The sequence below is a fragment of the Triticum dicoccoides genome, chromosome 2B (genome assembly GCF_002162155.2).
Source record: "Triticum dicoccoides isolate Atlit2015 ecotype Zavitan chromosome 2B, WEW_v2.0, whole genome shotgun sequence".
In the NCBI taxonomy this organism is placed as follows: Eukaryota; Viridiplantae; Streptophyta; class Magnoliopsida; order Poales; family Poaceae; genus Triticum; species Triticum dicoccoides.
In genome coordinates, this window is record NC_041383.1 from 709,254,443 (window position 1) to 709,263,544 (window position 9,102).

Sequence of the window (9,102 nt, forward strand, 5' to 3'; positions counted from 1 at the left end):
CCAACCTTATCCACCCCAGGACCCTACCGCCAGCGGGCCCGGCAGTAGGTTCCTTTTTTCACGTCAGCCAAGCTGACGGCCGTCTGACGCCGTCTCGACACCTACCACCACAGGTTACGGCGGTAGGCTGTGGCCTGTGGGGACCTACCACCGATGCCCCTGACGGTAGGCAAAAGGGTCGGATCTCAAAAAAAAATCGAACGTGCGTCAAATCCCAAATTTAGACCACAAAAGGGTCAAAACACGAAATTTTGCCCGGGGGGAAGAGGTACCAGGTACGCTATTCTTTATTTTTATTCCTTTTATTTTTTGAACAGGCGCTACTCTTTATTTTTATTCTTCTTTTTTGAACAGGCATTACATGATTGCTTCTTGCTGTGAGATTTTTACGTAATCTTGTTTTTGCACAGCTAATAGAGCCTTCCGTAACTGTAGTTGTGATTGTGTGAACGCGTGATGATGCCCGGATCGCTATCGAATTCGTAGTAGTAACAGTAGTTAAGTTTTGCAGTGGTTTATCATGGACCCCCCATGTAACTAGGTCTGCCCGTGAACATGATCAATAAGCTGCCATGTCTGCGCTCCACATATTTTGCAGGCAACACTACTGACGCGGGTCATGCCTGACGGAGCACTCCCTGAAGAACTCGACATGGCTATTCTACTGGCGTTTCTGCTCCTGATGTCTTATGGAACTGTCAACATCCATGGCTCAACAACGGTTAACCACGGGGACAACACAGACATGCTCCCCTTGCTCGACTTCAAAGCGGCTACCAACGACCCAACAGGCGTCCTGAGATCATGGAACAGAAGCGTCCGCCACTGCGACTGGACGGGTGTCATTTGCAGCTCACTGAATTCAGGGCGCGTCGTTGCCCTGAGAATCCCCGGCCAAGGCTTGTCAGGCGAGATCACCCCCTCGCTTGGAAACTTGACGTTCCTTGAGATCATCAGCTTGCGCTACAATGGCTTCTCCGGCCAGTTACCTCCCCTGAATCAGCTCCACGACCTTCGCGTCCTTGACCTGAAATCCAATTCATTCCAGGGGATAATCCCTGACTCAATCATGAATTGTTCAAACCTAGGTATTCTAGATCTTTCTAGAAACATGCTAGAAGGTCCAATCCCAAAAAAATTGGTTCGCTCCACAATTTACTAAGTATAGATCTTTCCAGGAATAATCTCATAGGAGGCATCCCATCAAGCATCAGCAACGCCACCAAGCTTCGACAGCTCGATCTTCAAGAAAATGAACTATAGGGGGGAACATTGCTGAATCCTGATGTGTTTGGGCAACTTTCACAACTCCCAAGGCTGGACCTTAGCCATAATAATCTCCAAGGTATCATACCTCCATAGATTAGTGAGCTTAAACACCTGAATGAATTAACATCAGGGCCTAGTAACCAATCCCAAAATGAATGGCTTACATGAGAGAGGTAGCTACCCAAATGCATAGAATCAGCACGGTGAACACAGGATGGGAAGTTAGGGGCTCAACTTCTTCCAGGAGACTTGTAGGTTGGGCTTCTCGAAGGAACCAAAGAAGAAAAGAGATGTAATTAGAGTCTTTGACAAAATGCTCCATCTTTGATAAGGCTTTGATCATTGTACCCCTTCTAAGAATGTAATGTAATACAGTGCAATACCTTTCTGGTTACAATGATTGTCTTTTGTTATGTTATGTGCAATGCAACCCCGTCATTCATCGGTGTGGCGATCATGGCCTGGATGTGATAATCGCGTGCTGCTAGGGACATCGGTTGAGGGGTTGTGCGTCATTCATCGGTGCTGCAAGCGATGTGCATACACCGAGCCAGTCCCGCACCCCACGAGAGGCAGACCACATCCGGTGTGACCTCTCGCAACATGGGCAATGAAAGTCATGCACTATTTTGTAAATATTGACATAGTTTTAGAATTATATAAAGACATCATGCGCTCCCCAGGGCAGAAACTCCACTCTCGGGAGGGGGGCAGCCAACAACAAGAGAGTAACGTTTTTCAAGCTATATTAGGGTGCAGAGATGGATTTTCGACAGAGGAGTGGGGCGTTTCGGTGCCCAGGCTCATCTACACCCGGTTAGAAAAAAAATTCTAAAGATTCTAAACAAATTTAAAAATTTCCAAAAAATTTGTGTGTGGTAGACAATTTGATGTGTGTGGTCCGCTCCAAATTTCAAGTTATTTGGACATTTGAGTAGCTCTCAGCAAAAAAGATAAATCGGACCAAAACAGTACATGAACAGTAAACACCCCAATTTGTCTTTTTTTCTGAGAGTTCCTCAGATGTCCAAATGATTTGAAAATTCAAGCGGACCTCACGCATCAAATTGTCTACCTCACAAAAAAATTGGAATTTTTTAAAAAAATTTAGTATTTGTTTTGATTTTTTGCGTCAGCGCGGGTGCAAATGAGCTCGGGTGCAGAGATGGATTTTCGACAGAGCGAGTACTATATAAAAACTAAGCATTTGTTGCTCAACCAATGGTTCAGGTTTGCCGTTGTGCTGAAGCATGATGTGTGTGGTGCATCCTGTGAACACATGTATTGTCTTCAATTTTTATTTAGTTGTTCCAGTTTACTTTTCCAGACGTTTCTGTGTACAATGATTTAGAATAAACTGAAACAGCCTTCTTCCTAAATCCTAATTAAAAAGATTAGGCAACACACGGGGTGTGCTAAAGGTTCAGGTCATGGCATGTCAGCCATGTCTATTTTCGGTATATATAATGAAAATACTCTTTCTGTTCCCAAATATTTGTCTTTCTAGGCATTTTAAATGGACACAACATACAGATGTATGTAGACATATTTTAGAATGTAGATTCAATCATTTTGCTCCGTACGTAATCACTTGTTGAAATCTCTAAAAAGACAAATATTTGGAAACGGAGGGAGTAGAATATACGTCAACGTGACACTGGTTGTGCCAATAGAAGATGCCTTTTGTGCCTGTACAAGACTTCATGGAAACAGGAGAGCACTTGCTATCAGCATAGTGCCTCCCGATGTCTCCTTTCTTTAAAAAAAAAAAAACTTGCTATCAGCATAGAACTGTCTGCTGCTCCCAATGTTAACTGCATACGTGCCATAACCATTTGTTCACAAAATTCAGTGTCGTCTGCGCTCCCTCAGATACTAGTTTCAATGACGTGCATTTCCTTACAATAAACTTGTGAGCTAGCATACAATGTAAAACATAAGTGGGCAAACGCAGGAAATAATAATCTGTATCTAAAAGTCGTAATACAAAATGACGTGCATTTGGTGCACACTCTAGAGTAACAAATCTCTGTGAAAAGAAAAAAGTTCTCCCTGCAACCTGAATAAACCTGACCATTTAATCTTTTGGTCATTTCAAATAAAAATAGCAGCGTAGTTATGATTTCACACTACAAGCATCTTGGCGAAAGGAAAAAAGCGAAAAGGCTACTCCCTCCGTCCCATAATAAAAAACGCTCTTACATTATGGGACGGAGGGCCATTTTAGTTATTATATGCAGCAGAGAACGGTCACGCCTTTACTTATATGACCTTCAAACTCTCTCGCACATATATACACTTCTAAAAAAAAGGAAATATTTAATACCAAGCTGAGAAAAGGTTGCACATCATTGATTAGAAAAAGAGAAGAAACAACAGTTTGAGACTCATACGTTTGTAGGTACGGGTCATCTCTAAAACGACTCATCAGTAGAAGAAACTGAAGACTTGGTCTCTTGTCAACCAGTCATACTGAATACTGATTATGTTTACAATCATCATTGTTTCAGCTAACATACATTAAACTTAGCACATACCGTCATCACAGAATCTAAAAACTAAAGTACCAACGCATTTCAACAAAAGCTCACTTACCTGTGTGGTTGCTAGCCTGAGCTCTATGCCTGACAAACAGTATCGCCTGAATGTAGCCTGATATTCATACGAATTTTGCCAGAGAAAACATGAAGTTTTAAGACCTATTTTTTAGATGGCATCGACAGCCATCCTTGACTAGACTCCTTGCTAACTCCAGCTGCCCCAACCAGGATAACAACACGGCATGCTAGCTCGAGCCAAGCACTCAGGACACCAACCAAAGCGCGCACAGGTACTTATCAGGCCAGGCAAGTTACATCAAGCCTCCAACAAAACAGGCCTTGACTCCTGATAGACTTATTCAGCTAGCGAAGAAGGCTCTCCATAACTTCCCCTTGCACATTTGCCACCAGCTCTCTGTTTTTGTCTTCTGTCTGTAGAATTCAGAATCTGCACCTGCTCCCAAGACATGATCTCTCACGGTTATCAATAATTCATCTAAAGCAATGATTTTCCTCACAAGAGAGTTCTTCTCATCCTTGACATCAATGCAAAGTAAGAAGGCCTCAATCTCAGCAACATTTGCGTCATCATCCTTAATCAAAGCTTCTTTGAATGATCGTAATGTTTTTATAAGAAAAGATGAACCCTTCTCTGTGCTCTCAGGACCAGCACTTCCAATACTGTTTCCAGTAACTTCATATTCCGAATCCACCTGTAACAAAAAGGAAATTCAGTGTAAAAAGGAATACAAGTATTTGTGTAGACAAATACAGTATGTGCAAGGCAATAGATTCTAGTGATACAGATCATTTTATCTAGCTTTTACAGAAGCGATGAAAGTGAAATAAGATACTGATACACCACTGCCATCTAGAACTTTTTAAATCTACTATCATTATAATACGAAAGCAATTGAAAGATAACAGTTAAGATTTGATGGATGAAGAACGGTTAAAATTTAATTAGATTTGAGTGTCTTAACTATAGGAATCAGAGTGACAAACCAGTATCTGGAATAGAAAAGAAATGTTAAGATTTTACAGAGTTAACGTTGGTTGATATTTAATTGGCTTTAACAGCCCTAATTAGAAACCAAATAAATATCTATAGGATACAAACTCCTCTATCCAATTGGAATCTATCTAACTATTATTTTTATTTTATAAAACACTTAAGATTTAAGAAAAAATTAACGGTTAAGATTTGATGATTAAAAACACACCATACTTGGGTTCAAGAGAAAAAGAAACAGAGTTGAATATGTTTTCTGTTTTGGAAACAGATAGGAAGATGTTGACTATTCTTGGACAGTCTTTTTCTAAAGAATGTGGCCTATTCAAACTCTAGATTGATTACTACTACTCCCTCCGTCCCAAAATAAGTGTCTCAACTTTGTACTAGCTCTAGTACAAATTTATACTAAGCTCAAGACACTTATTTTGGGACGGAGGGAGTATAAGAGATAAATATGCACCTAGAAAACAAATATATGTACCGTCCCTCCGAAAACATGGAAGAGGCTAGAGAGTGCCACGGGGATAATCATGTGTACTACTATCTAACAGTTGAATGCAAAGCTTGAATCATGTTGCGTACGAATATGTTGGCAGACGCTCAGTTCTAACTGGCATGAAATTATGGAACACATATTCATTAAATAACATGTAAATATAAAACTGATGTTGAAGACAAGAAAAATGTAAAGGGAAAAAGAAAACGTAACTTGCCATTGAGCATATAATGTATCCATATCCGAATACTTAAACAATACTGACAAATCCAGCTATTCATACACTACTTAGTAGTTATAGATTATGTATGTGGAACTTTATACTAATGCTATCTTTTAATCTGCAGAAACCCTCTAAATATTTACAATAAAAATAGGGCAGCGCGGTGCACGTAGCTCCTGCTTGCACAGGGTCCAGGGAAGGGTCCGATCACTTTGGGTCTTTTGTATGCAGCCTTTCCTTGCATTTCTAAAAGAGGCTGCTTCCAGGACTTGAACACTATTGACAAATCTAGCTTTTCATATACTAGTTAGTAGTTATATATTATGCATGTGGAGCTTTATAATAATGCTATCATATAATCTAAACCCTCCAAATATTTAAACACCACTGACAAATCTAGCTATTCATATACTCCCTCCAATCCAAAATAATTGTCGCAGTTTGCAACACTTATTATGGATTGGAGGTAGTACTAGTTATAGATTATGTATGTGGAGATTTGTATCAAAACGCTATCATATAACCTGCAGAAACCCTTGACAATTTGCATCCTTGCAGCAATGTACAAGTAGTTGAGGTCGTCTACTATTTTTTGGAAGGAATAGGAGCATCACTATCAGCTCCTCTACTATGAGTTATGCAAATAAGACATGTAACTTTGACCAAAAATCGATAGAATATCTTCACAGCAATACATCAACCCAATCATCTCGACTTCATAGCATACAATTTACAGACCAAACATAAAAGGGAATCCTTAGCACCATGATCAGACACAAGAATATGCTCACCGTGTTGTCTACTAAAGGAGGCCAGGCCAAATAGGGATGGACAGGGCAGCCAATTCGCTTTCTGTTCTTAAAATGCTGGTTCAGCTCCGCTGTTTCCAGAGAGAAGGACATGAACCACTCAGGGGATTTGTACTTATCCCTGAAATTCTTCCAGGGGCAAATAGAAAGGTACACAAAGCCATTGAAGACCGTCATAAGCTGCACAGAGAATTTATCTTCCACTGAACAGCTGGTGACCTCCATAAATCTAGCGTGCAACGGGAACGTACTGTGCAGCACAAATCTCTGGACGCCATCATCACCGGCTGTGCAGATCCAAAGAAAAAGCATGCAATCCTTCTCAATGACGATACAGAGGTTCCGATCCTTGGTCTGACCAATCTTAAATTTTGGGTATACCACTCTCAAGGACGGCGGCAGATCAATTCGAGAGAACTGAAAGGTATCCGTGTTGAGCACCAAAATGTACTCGCTGAGAGATACCTCATTCAGGGACACGAATTCCCAACAGATAAACCCATCCACCACCGTGCTGGCTGCGTGCATGGAGCCCTCGGGCAGCGGCATCGCAGTCTCCGGGAACATCTGCCACTCCATGGTGTCGGATGAGAGGACAGCAACGCGTACCCAAGCCCATGAGTAGTCGTGACGGACACAGACCACACGGGTCGGCCTCTGATCCTCTTCGGGAGAGAGTGTGTGGAACTCGAGGGAGCTGCCGTTGGGCATGTCGTGGTCCTCCTTGGGGCGGAGAATCAGGTCAGCTGTCTGGGGATTGTACAAAACTTGCTGCTTGGTGGTCCGGTTTTCGATGCAAATGAAGCCGTCGTCATAGGCAATGTCGCGGAAATCGAGCCCCCACTCGGAATCGGAAGCGGCGGCGTGGTCTCGGAGGGGACTGAATCCGGCGGAGGGGCGCCGTGAGGAGGGGAAGGCCGGTACCGTGTGCATGCAGGGTGTGAGGAAGAGAGCGATGAGCGGAGGTGCGTGGAGCTCGCGGAAGCGGCGGCGGAAGGCGCGGGACGAGCGGACGGCGCCGAGGAAGGCGCGGCAGGTGAAAAGGCGGCAGCTGCGAGGCTGGGGAGGTCCTGGAGGCGGAGGAAGATCTCTCGGAGCTGGTCGTCGCCGAGGGCGCTTATGGTGATTCGAGCGAGTGGTCTAGGGTATTCCGGCGGCGGCGACGGGTGGGAAGCCATGGCTGCTTGGCTGCCGAGCTCGAGCTGAAATGGAGACCTAACCGCTGGCCGCTGCTATGGATCGCTCCTACGCGGCGCGCACCTACGTGGGCCTGGCGCACACGGGCCGACAGGCGACTTGTGTTCTTTTTTTCTGTCATTCTTTCGGTTTTTTCACTTTGTTTATAATTTCAGTAGGCTTTATTTAAATTGTTCAAAAGTTAATGAATATGGAAAATATCACGAAAAACAAATTCTAAACATGAACACTGTTCAAAAATTTAAAAAGTGCTCGAAAATTCAGAACATGTTCAGAAATTTTACAAAATGTTCATGAAACTGAAAAATGTTCATGAATTGAAAAAATTTTGCGGACTCTCAGAATTTAAAACTATTCACGAAATTAAAAATTCCTTGTTAATTTAAAAAATGTTCACTAGTTTCAAAAATGTCCTTGAATTCAAAAAATAGTCTATAATTTCGAAAAATGTTTGTGAATTTTAAAAGTAAATCAAATTATGTTTGTGAGTTTGACAAATCATCACTGATTAAAACCGAAAAAAAAGGTAAAAGATATAGAAAACATAAGAAAAATACGGTGAGAAAGACCTTTTGGAATCTTCCAAAAATAAGACAGAAAGTTCTAGAACCTTCCTAAGATCGGTCAAAATCTCACCGCTGCCTCGCCGCCCAAAAATCAGTGCTAGTGGGCGATCTCTCCGACATGTATCGCTTGTGCTAGCCGCTTGCAAGATGGGTTCGGAATGAAATTGGTGGTTTAGAGCATCTCCAACATGGGCCCAAAAACTACTTTGCACGCTAAAATTCAGGTTTTTTGGGCGCCGGACAGCTCCAACAGAGGCTGTAAAATAGTGCCCACGCAAAAGGGTTGGGAACGCGCTAGAAATTTGGGGCGCCGGATTGCGCGCGCTTCACAATTTACACTACGTGTTTTTTGGGCGTGCGTTTTTGGGGCATCTGATAAATCAATGTTGGGTCCCACGCGCGAAAAGTGCTACAGTGACGCGCTAAAACTATTTTAGTGTCCGAAACTTTTGTGCCGCCTGTTGGGATGCTCTTATAACTCAAGGCCCGGGAGGAGGAGTTGGCCATTGAAAGGATTAGAAGAAAAAGGTCAGCCCGCAAAGCAACAGCATCTCGACAACTGGTGATGAAATCAATAAACAAAGCCAAACACAAGAGACAGGAACATCGTCTGAAGAAGAAGAAAGAGCTCTGATAGTTAGTGGTTAGTTTGTGTGTTGTCTTCTGTTGTAAACGTGGCATGCAGTTGACCATTTTGACGTGGATCACAACTAAGTCCACATGGTGGCAACAAAAGTTTTTTTCTTTGCACAATGACACCCCAGTGTGGATTTTTCTTACTTTAACGACACCGGATCTGAATTCCACTATTCTTCTACTCCAACTATATTGTCGATTCGATCAGGATATGGCTATAACTTAGTGTTCATCGGTTCTAGTTCAATAGATAAATAATGAAAAACGCACGGATATGAAAATCTACCCAATTGGTATCCATTGAATCTCCAGAACATATATTTGATTTGTAAGCCCCAAAAATTAACAACT

The 9,102-nt window shown here is 42.4% G+C and overlaps 1 pseudogene; it reads right to left on the reverse strand.

The window, feature by feature from the left end:
* Positions 1-3,851: 3,851 nt before the first annotated feature.
* On the reverse strand, positions 3,852-7,530 carry LOC119368431 (annotated as a pseudogene).
* Positions 7,531-9,102: the final 1,572 nt, after the last annotated feature.